Source organism: Mobula birostris, chromosome 4 (assembly GCF_030028105.1).
Source record: "Mobula birostris isolate sMobBir1 chromosome 4, sMobBir1.hap1, whole genome shotgun sequence".
NCBI classification, from domain to species: domain Eukaryota; kingdom Metazoa; phylum Chordata; class Chondrichthyes; order Myliobatiformes; family Myliobatidae; genus Mobula; species Mobula birostris.
In genome coordinates, this window is record NC_092373.1 from 161867964 (window position 1) to 161879474 (window position 11511).

Sequence of the window (11511 nt, forward strand, 5' to 3'; positions counted from 1 at the left end):
GTTCCCATGGACTCTGTCCTTGAAGGCTAATGACTCATTTCCCAGCAGTCAGTGCAGAAGTAATGGGGCATCAACATACTGTTGTTGTTGAGACTTGTTCGGGCAATAATTTAAAAATACTCAGAGCAAGAGACACATGAGTGATTTTTTAAGAGATAAATTTCACCTGTTTTGTGCCATTTTCTATTTTGATCATTTCCACTAAATGCAACACCCATTTTACATGCCAAACAATCATATCCAATTTCTAACTACAGGTGCAAATACAAGGGAGGGTAGACCTGTCATTTTTAAAGATAGGCATGTGGAGCAGAGAAAATTTTTTGAAGCACATGTAACTGCTTGTATTGATATATCTAAATACAATTCAGAAGACATAAATCCAACCCCCATTTCTCATCAATGCAGATGTATGGATTTGAAATGCACATTAATGTGAAAAAACAATACTCTAACTCAAGATGCACAGAAACATTTTTCAGTGAAATATTGAGAATGTTTACTATTGGAATAGAAGGAAACCAGCAAATAATTTGTACACATCATATCTTGTAAGTCATAACTAATGAGGTAAAGACCAGAGACTGCGCTTTAGAATTATTTTCAGATTCATAGAGCTATTCAGCACAGAAAGAAACCCTTTGGCCAGTTGACCAGTTTTCCTTATTGAGATAGTCCATTTGCCTGTCTTTAGGCCATATCCCTCTATGCCAATCTGTCCAAATATCTTTTAAGCATTTTGATTGTCCCATCTGGCAACTTGCTCAACTTGTGGAAAATACATTTAGAATAACAAATATTCGGTAGAATCTGAAGATAACTCCCTTAAACTATAAAATAATTACTCAGAATACCGGCAGAGCATTAATCTAACATCACATCTAGAAGGCAACATTTTTGACACAGTAGTCCTTCAAGACTATACTGATAGGTCAATCCAGACTTTAGGATACCACAGTGAATCTGCACAGTGGAGACACAAGAGCCTCAGAATCTGAACACAACACACAAGGTGCTGAAGGAACTTATTGGGACAGGCAGCATCTAATGGGACAGTCAACATTTTAAATCAAGACCTTTCATCAGAACTGGGGAAGATAGGTAGATGCGAACTCTTCCCTGTAAGTAAGGAGTCTAGAATGAGGTGTAGGATTTTGCAAGGGACTGCAGAAAAAAAACTCTTCATGCAGAAGAAAGCGGAGGCTATGCAGTGGTTAGAGATCAAAGCAGAAAATATGTCAAAAATTAGATTACCTGTAGATGAAGGGAAAGGTGTCAGAAGTGTTGGAAAATTGGAGGGTGAAGGCTAACATATTTCATTTTTGGCTGAGTAGCCTTTTCTGCACTGTAAAACTTCATGCATTGGTCACCTTGTATCCAGGTTGACTCAGCATCCCAACATCTTCATTATGTTGTCGGAGGCTACTTTTTTAAGGTCACCTGCTTGTTAATGCATATATCTAATCAGCCAATCATGTGGCAGCAACTCAATGTATAAAGGCATGGGCAAGAGGTTCAGTTGTTGTTCAGGCCAGAGAAATGTGACCTAAGTGACTTTGACCGTGAAATGATTGTTGGTGCCAGACAGGGTGGTTTGATTATCTCAAAAATGAATGATCTCCTGGAATTTTCATGTACAGCAGTCTCTAGAATTTACAGAAAATGGTGCAAGAATCAAAATAAAAACATCTAGTGAGCAGCAGTTCTGTAGGCGAAAACGCTTTGTTAATGAGATAGATCAGAAGAGAATGGCCAGACTGGTTTAAGCTGACAGGAAGTCAATTGCAACTCAAATAACAACTCGTTACAACAGTGGTGTGCAGAACAGCATCTCTAAGTGCATGACATGTTGAACCTTGAAGTGGATGTGTTACAGGTACAGCAGCAGAAGACCACAAACATACAGACAGTGGCCTCTTTATTTGGTGCAGGAGGTACCTAATAATGTGGCCACCGAGTGTATTTCCTCTGGGTCTTCTCTAAGAGGCAATCTGAAGTTACCATTACTGAACTCATTCCACTTTGGAACCAGCAGGCGCTGTAGAGAGAAGGAATTTTCAGTCCAACAAATCCCAGCTAGGTTGGAAGCAAGTTTTGAGAATTGAAAGTGCATTATTCCCAATGTTGTGCACATTTCCCAGAAACCTTGATTACATAATGTCATATAAACAGTTTGAAGAGTTCCTTGAACAGGACAACATTCCTTAGTTTACTGTTTGAAGTGGAAGGTATGGATAAAGCTTGGTTTCTGGCAGGAGTACATTTCAGAATTGAAGGATAATATCTCAATGAGAGTTCATGGTATTGTGTGTAACTTGTTAATACCATTTATCCATTCACGTAAATACAGATTGCAATGGAACAAGTAGACATATTCCCGCAATACTGTGGAAAAAAAAACAGAATATGCAATAATTTGTTAACGCATAAACATGACTTAAGCAGTGTAAATATTTTACAATAAATATTATGCATGAAAATAAATAGTGTTGAATAAAAGTTTGGCCAATGCTGTTCATGGGCAGTGATGGTCAAATCACTCTTTTTTTGCAGTATACTTTCTAAAGGTCACAACGTGTGACTCACTTTCTGCTTTGTCAAAAGAAAAATGATGCCGCAGTAAAACAATGATGCAGCGCTGGGTGGTCCAAGTTCCTTCTTCAGCCCTCTGTGATTGTTCCATCCTTATCCTTATTAGCCTTTAGTTTAATGCTGAGGTCTAGCCCTCTTTAGCCTAAACTTCCCACTCATCCATACTCTAGATTAGTATTTTAACTCAATGGGATACCAACTTTATCACCAGTGATATGACTGACTCTTAAATGGTCTACCTCTTTCCATTTGACTTCCACCCATTTTCTTTGCTCCTCCATTTCAATATCATTAGGAAGGACTTGAAACAATGAGTGGCTTTTTCCCATGTCGTAATTGAACAGTCCTCAGATAAATATGGGGATGAAACACAATGGCATACAGGCTAATTTCAGTTCTTATATCAATGATAAAATCTGTTACAAACACCATATTCAAAGAACATATAATGAGGGCACTCTAGGTTTAAGGATCTAGTGCTTTCCCGTCGTATATGATGAATAAACTCTTCTCGGGCTTCCAGCTGGGTACAGAGAGCAATTATAACCAACAAGTGTCATCGAAACGTCAGTGATAATCGATACCTGTATCTGGCTGGAAGCCCGAGAGAGCTTATTTGCATCCTAGGGTTGTTTTCTAATACCAACATTACATGACCTGATATAACAGCTTGTTCATTCAAATGATTCTGACTGAGATATCCTGTAAAATATTTATTCAGTTTCGTCATCTGCACATTGCTGACAAGACCAGTATTTATTGCTCTTGACAAGATAAGGATAAGACACCTGCTTGAATTAGTGGTTCTTCTGGTGAAGGTGTTTCCACAAAGCCATCTGACATGGAGATCCGAGGTTTGGACCCAACGACAATGGACGATGAGAGATGTATTTCAGTTTCAGATGGTTTACACCTACAGGTGGTGGTGTTCCGATGCACTCCTTACTTCTGTCTTTCTGGAATTTGTAAATTGTGCAGTGTTGTCACAGCAGCCTAGGCAAGTAAATCAGTATTGATAGATGCTGCACCCTGCAGCTAATGAGAGCCACGACTGGAGGGAATGATCACATAGGACAGTAAATGGGTTACCGATTAAGTGGGTGGCTTCAACACACAAAAAGCTAGAGGAACTCAGCAGATCAGGCAGCATGTACTGATGGAAATAGAGTCAACGCTGTGGGCTAAGACCTTTCATCTAGATTGTAATATTAAAGGAAGATTGTATAAAAGGATGGAGGGATGCAATGAATCCAGGTGAGGAAGGGTGATAGGCTAGTGGAGCAGGGGCAGGAGCGGGATTGGCCTCTGAGCTGAGAGGTGTCAGACGGAACTGACAAGGGACTGAAAACGATAGAGCGGAAGACAGAGCATGGAATAAAGGGGGGGAGGGGAACAAGTGGGAGAAATGTATTGGTGATGGCAGATGTTGACGGAGGGGAAAGGGATGGGGTGATAGAGGCCAGTGGGATCAGGAGGACAGAGAAAAAAGCAGGGACATTTACCAGAAGTTGGAGAATTGAATGTTCATGCTGCCAGGGATTGGACATGCTGGAGGCAGGAAGCATGTTCCCGCTGATGGGTGAGTCCAGAACCAGAGGCCAGGGTTTAAGAATAAGGGGTAGGCCATTTAGAACGGAGTTGAGGAAAAACTTTTTCACCCAGAGAATGGTGGATATGTGGAATGCTCTGCCCCAGAAGGCAGTGGAGGCCAAGTCTCTGGATGCTTTCAAGAAAGAGATGGATAGAGCTCTTAAAGATAGTGGAATCAAAGGTTATGGGGATAAGGCAGGAACTAGATACTGATTGTGGATGATCAGCCATGATCACAGTGAACAGCGGTGCTGGCTCAAAGGGCTGAATGGCCTACTCCTGCACCTATTGTCTATTGTCTATTGTCGCAGATTACCCAGGTGGAATATGGGATGCTGTCCTCTAACTTGTGGGCTAGGTGGATGACCTAGGCTACTAAACAGCTTTCTCCCACAGGCAATCAGACTGCTAAATAGCTGCTCTACCTGACTCTGCTTTGGACACTTTTAACTTGATTTTAACTGACATGTGGCTGTTGTGTTTTACTTTTTATTGTTATGTTTATTATTTAGTGTTGCGTTTGTTCTGTTATGATTGCATTGCTTCTGGGAAACGCTGTCTCATTCTGCCCTGCAGAGCTGATGTACGGTTAGAATGACAATAAAGTTTTTTGAATCTTGAATCTTGAAAAGCCAAAGTTCCTGCAATCTTACTGGAGGTTATGTTTACCCTATAAATTGCTGTGGCAGCCACAGTATTTGTGTGGTAGACCAAGTGAAGTTTCAGGTCCATGTCGGTTCTCAGGATGTTGACAATCTCACTGAATGTTAATGATACTGCACACCTGCTTCACCAATGGAAGAATCCATGGGTCCCATAATGGCCTCATGAGTCACCTCAGGATTTACAAAATGAAAATGGAATTAATGGACTGGTTTCAGTACAACAGGCTGGAGATCAGTTAGTTTTCCATTGTTTGTGAGAATGAGGTCAGATAGTGATAGAAAACTCTCCAGTTGCCTGGATGAGTTCTCAACATCATCCAGGACAAGGTGGTCTGACTGGCACACTCGCCACTCTTAAATATTAATTCCGTCCATCACCAGTGCACAGGGGCTGCAGTAAAATACACTTACACAGCTCACCAAGGTATCTTGGTGGCAGCCTGTTGTAAACCAGTGATCTCTGCCACTAAAAAGCCAGTTCAGGTGCATGAGCACATCACACACACAGGTTTCAATTTAATTTGTATATTCTGATTTGGAAATATTCCGCTGTTCCTTTATCACTGCCAAGCTGAAATCTTGGATCTTCCTGTTCAGCAGTATGGTGGGAGTACCTTCACTAGAAAGATTTAAGCAGTTCAAGAATGTGACTCATCAGCACCTTCTCAAGGGCATGTCGGTGCGGGCAATGAGTGCTGGTTTTGCCATTGCCTCTTGAATCCTGTGGACGAATGAAAGAAAACTTAGGTAGTGCTGAATGGGAGCTGAACTGATGGGGTCACCATCTTTGGAAATGGGTGAAGTTTAGTGCAGCAAACCTCTGTAGCCCATGCAAAGATTAGATTGAATTGAGTTCTGTACACAATTCAATGGGCATTCCATGGGCATCTTGTTACCTCACTAAGTGGGCTGCATAATTAAAGACCCCACCCACCTGGGACATTCTTCCCTCTTCTCAACCTGTAAGCATGTACCACCAGGCTTAAGACAGTTTCTACTCTGCTGTCGTAAGGCTATTAAACAGTTCCCTGGTACAAAAAGTTGGACTCCTGACCTCACAATCTATTTCATTATGATCTTACACCTCGATGCTTACCTGCACTTTCTCAGTAGCCGTAACACTTTATTCTACATTATTATTGTTTTACCTTGTTCTGTGTTGGGCACGTGGCCAAATGGTTAAGGCGTTCGTCTAGTGATTTGAAGGTCACTAGTTCGAGCCTCTGTTGTGGCAGCTTGTTTGTGTCCTTGAGCAAGGCACTTAATGACACATTGCTCTAGTGTCTGTGCGAGGAGTGGCGCCCCACACAGACTTCCAATCTGCGCATTGTAAGGCCTGAAAATGCCCGACGCAGGCCTCTCATGGTCTGAGTTGACGTTCCCTCCCTCCCTTCCCTTGTTCTACCTCAATGCACTGTATAATGATCTGCTCTGTATGGACAGTATGCAAGATAAGCTTCTCACTGTGTCTCAGTACATGTGACAATAATAAACCAATTCCAATTCCAGATCCTCAGAGCTAGAGATTGGCAAATGATTTTGTCAGTTTGGTAAGTGGCTAGATTAATAGAGATTAATAGAGAATACATTGTTATAGCCAGTTCTTACAGGTGGGGAGTGACAAATCATTCATTACTGCAAACAAGCTGATTTGCAAGTCAAGGACATTTGCCTAGAAGAACCAATAGAGAAAATTTGTAAATAGAATGTTTGTAAATCGAAGGATGTTAGTACTTAGCATCTGTGATTTAATAACATGTTCCCTGCAAAATTACTAAACCTTCAATAGCTTTGCATAATCAGCCTCCTGAGATTTTTTATGCCATATTCATGCATTCATTAAGGAAATGTAGCTTGACTTGCATTTAACAAGTTTGATTTGACTGGAATTTTTACAGATAGTTGAATTTTTGCTCAGAAAAAAATGGCTCCAATAGAGATCTGCACTTCTACAGTTGTAATAACTCCTCCATAGAATTGTAGCTAATTTAAAAATATTAATGGCATCTGATACTGCTGTGAACACATTTTTTCAGATTACTTAAGATAACAGTATTGGCTAAAATGTTCATTTGTTCCATGATGTGCATCTGCAAATTAGTTGTTTTTTTTAATGTTTTCATTCGTCTGAATAAAATTATTCTGTTAGACCTGGACTTCCTTTGCTCTTCCTTGATGTGAAATTGAAACACAATTGGCTTTCTAGCTTTTACTTATAGGTGATTAATATAGAATGCATTGTCAAATATTAGGTCAACAATACTTACTAGTACAATTATTTCTGGTTTTGCAACTATATACAGCTTGTGATAAAAGGTCAAGGGGATGTTTCTGATACATTCCTTAATTTGATTTAAAGTTTGTATTAAGGAACAAAAGCTAGTGCTAAACGTTGAGCTAACTTCTCTATTTATTTCCATATGCTGGAGAAGGTGGCATCTAACCCATCTATTTTCAGAGCAATCTCATCAATCCCAATTCACCTGCCTATATCTCCATGAGCTTTTCTTTTCCACATAGTCATTGATTCTCCTACCATCCATTTACAAGAGGGCCATTTGCAGTAGTCAGTTAACCCAACAATGGAAACAGCTTTGGGACGTGGGTGGAAACTGGAGCACCCAAGAGAAGCCCATGCCACCTTCAAACAGACAGCACCAGAGGTCAGAATTGAACTCAGGACCCTGGAGCTGTTAGGCCCCTAGTCCAAGTACAGCACCACAAGTCTCCTCTTGGCCTTCATCCAAGATACTTTATTCTCCTTACCAAATCCCAGATGCGTGAAGAAAAGCTCGTGAGGTTACAGGTATCAGGTGCAATGAGGTTGAGGCTGGTGGGAGGGGGACCAGGAAAGGGATGATATCGGCTTCAGACTGCTGTTGAAAGCGAGCGTGAGAGTCTGACAAGGGCTGTGCTGCAATAATCAGGAGAATGTGCTGAACTCCATTATAAGACCATAAGACATAGGAATGGAATTAAGCCATTTGGCAGGAGTATGGCAGGAAGGCAGATGGCAGAAAACTCCATTGTTACTCCCTTTTTTTTTGCACTATTTGTTTGTTTATTTAAGTAATTCTTTATGTCTTTGCACTATACTGTTGCCGTAAAATAACACATTTCATGTCATATAAATCAGTGATAATCTGATTCTGATTCTAATTCTGGTTTACCAAACAATGTGCATTACAATCATTGCTGGAGTCGGCCCTACAGCAGGGAAACTACTGGAGAGAAATCTCACTGTGGACGACACAGGGATTCCTTCAAGCTAATGTAAGCAGTGCTGAACTACAGAAAAGAGACAAAAGTAAAGTGAAAGGGAAAAGGGGGATAGACAATGAAAGGGGATGTGAGGGAGGTTCCATTTGCAGAATTATTTATGTTATATGAAAGTGAATTGCTGCCACACCACACCAACAATAGGCCTTCACATATAACATTTAATATAATATCTTGGGGGTCTACAAGGGAAAAGAACATTAACAATTATATTTAATACTGAGCTATGGAAAGGAGGTAGGCAATTTGAGCTTTCAAAGTAAAGTTTCAAGAAAGATCTTAAAGGAGGAAAAAAAGAGGAATTCTAGGACTAAGGAAGGAATTCTGGTGATCCTTGTTCCTTTGACAAAGCAGTAGCCAAGAAATTAAATATGGGAATATTTAAGGCCTTGGAATTAAATGAACACATAGATAATGGAATGTTGGAGAACTGATAGAGACCGATGTCAGCAGGGACAAAGTGGTGGAATAGGACAACAAGTGTGAGTGAACTTCAATCGAATTTTATTGTTCAATATGTCTGAACCAATGAGATCCACCCAATGAATATAGATCAATCCCAATATGTAAAACATTTTACTCATGGATTTTGTATCTAAACATCAGCAGTTGTTTGCAAATCACTGACATTTCTTCACTAATGCGATCAAGATTCCTATGTCAACTTGGAAGCTCTGAGGTTGCTATTCACAGTTACATTTCAAGGGTGTGATGCCATAACAAATTCCTCAGGGAGACAACAGCCAACACCCTAGCACGTACAAGATGAGGTTTACCTGAACAATATGTGCTTGTTTAAAACTGTCAAAATAAGAACGTCTTCACTTTAATAGACATGGGCAACTGCTGGGTACAAAGGTAAGCTGTAGTTAAGTTAAATGTTTTTAATTATTTTAGTTTACTTTGTATTAAAGTTCTTTTAATTTTATTTAAGTTAGCTTCTATAATACATTTATATTATCATTTAAAAAATAATCATTTGGATTTCTTTCTGGTTTTAAAATGTTTCTGAATGCAAAAAAATATTCAGAGTGAATTATATTTTTCACTTGGTTTTATTGCTGGGGTGTGGTTTAAATGTACCAGATCAAAGTATCTGAAACTAAAACAGAAAATACCGGTACTACTCAGCAGGTGAGGCAATATCTGTGGAAAGAGAAAGAGAATTAATTTTTAAAATTGAAAACCATTTATCAGGACTTGTTTGACCTGCGATGTTAACTTTGTTTCTCTTTCCACAGATAATGACCATTTCTAACATTCTCTGCCTCTTTTCATTATTTGCTCTTTCAGGGTTGGGACTCGTGAACTTGCTGTTGGGGACTTGGACTGGACTTCACACACACCGTCGTCATCAGTCATATTGATGCCAGGGAATTTCCACTAGTTATGGTCTGGACAGTTTGCGTAGGTCAAAAGTCCACAAAATCAAGAAAGATAGCAAACGGAAAGATACAAGTTAATGGTACTCGTTAAAAGGGTATACTCAAAATGGAGCTTACAAATGATCATGTTTGTTGCAGTCTGTAATGCTGCTAAACATAATCTTACCATTTAGGGATGGAAAAATAAGATGTTTAGGCAGTGAAACAGCTGATATATCTACTAATTTCAAATTCCTTGCAGCATTACTGATCACTGATCTTGCCCAGTGCCTTCCATCTTCATAAGTACCATATTGAAAGAAGAGGATGTGATTACAAATGAAATAGTTCTGTTTTTCTTATTCCTTTTTCAGGATTTGAACATATCCAACATGACTAGCATTTATCACCCAAACCAAATCTTTTCACAACAGAGAAGAAGCAGGAAAACCAACTAAGTTTTACTTGAAAGAATGCCCAGTAAGAGACACTGAGAACTGAAAGCAGCCTTGTAACTGTGGGACTCTGCAATGTTGATGTCTAATAATGCCACAACCACAAAAAAGGCCGTAGTGGTAAAATGCCTCATCCCATATTTTCTGGTACTAATCTGCAGTCTTAATGCTGTTTAATGGTTATTGATTCATTGAAAGTTCAGGTGTCATTAGCTCTGAATAATATAAATAAGAAGGTGAAAAAATAGAAGCAGGGAAGGGGTAGGTGTCGTAGCTCCTAGAGGCTGCTCAACCATTCAGTATAACTGTGGAAGATCCGATCTTGGCCTGAGATTTACCTTTATGCCTGTCATCCACAATCTTACACTCCCCCGTAGTCTATGTATCTTGATCTAAAACGTACATAATAATTCAGCACACAGGCCTCTTGGGTACAGATGTATGAAGCTTCAAAGTGAGCTGGGGCTTCATGGCATCGTAGCAGTTAACATGGCTCTGTTACAGCTCAGGAATCAGAGTTCAGAGATCAATTCGTAAGAAATTCGTACGTCCTTCCTGTGAGCGCATGGGTTTCCTCCGGGTGCTCTGGTTTCCTCCCACATTCCAAAGGTGTACTGGTTCAAAGGTTCATTTTATTGCCAAAGTATGCATGTATAATATAACTCTGATAATTGTCTGTTCCAGATAGTTATTAAATACAGAAAGACCATGGGTGTTGATAGATGAAAGAACATCAACTCCCCTCCCAACTAGCATGATGAATAAAACTTGCAGGCCCCAAAATCCACCTTCCCCCACTTGACTACAACAAAAAACCCCAGCCATAATAAAGCTTAGTAGGTTGGTCATTGTAAGTTTTCCTGGGATTAGGCTAGGGTTAAATAGGGGGGCTGCTGGGCAGGGTAGCTCATGGGCCAGAAGGGCCTGTTCTGCGCCATATCCCTAAATAAAGAAACGCACAAAATAGGAGTCGTCATGGAAACAGTCCCTTCAACACTGCTGGTCCATGTCGACAAAAGTGCCCACCTAAGCGAGCCCCTTTTGGCCCATATCTCTCTAAAATAGTCTTTTCTAGGCTTAACCAAATTTTTTAAAATATAGTTATTGTAAAATAAGACTCTCTGTCTCAGCCAATCAGTTCTTTCTCCAATGGCAGTGTTTTGCCCCTTCATTATTGCCGTTATCTGAGCCAACCCCACTTTCTCTCTAGAGTGTGGTAGAAAAACTGAATCATCCATGTGAACTCTGCCAACTTAGGGGGTCCTGCCTGTCACTGCTCACCAGGAAGGGCACTGAAAGGGCAGCACTGACAGGAAAAGCTAAATGTAATCTAGATCACAGCCGTATGGACACACAAGAGATTGCAGATCCCGGAATATGGAGCAACACCCCAGAAGAATCCAATCAGTCAGACAGGATCCAAGGAGGGAAATGGAGAGTCAATGATTCAGGTTGAGAAATTTCATCTGGACTGAAAGCCAGAGGAGTGATAGGTAGAATAAAAAAAGTGAGGGGGAAGGGTGGATTAAAAGTTGGCAAGTGGTAAGTGGATTAAGGTGAGGTGGA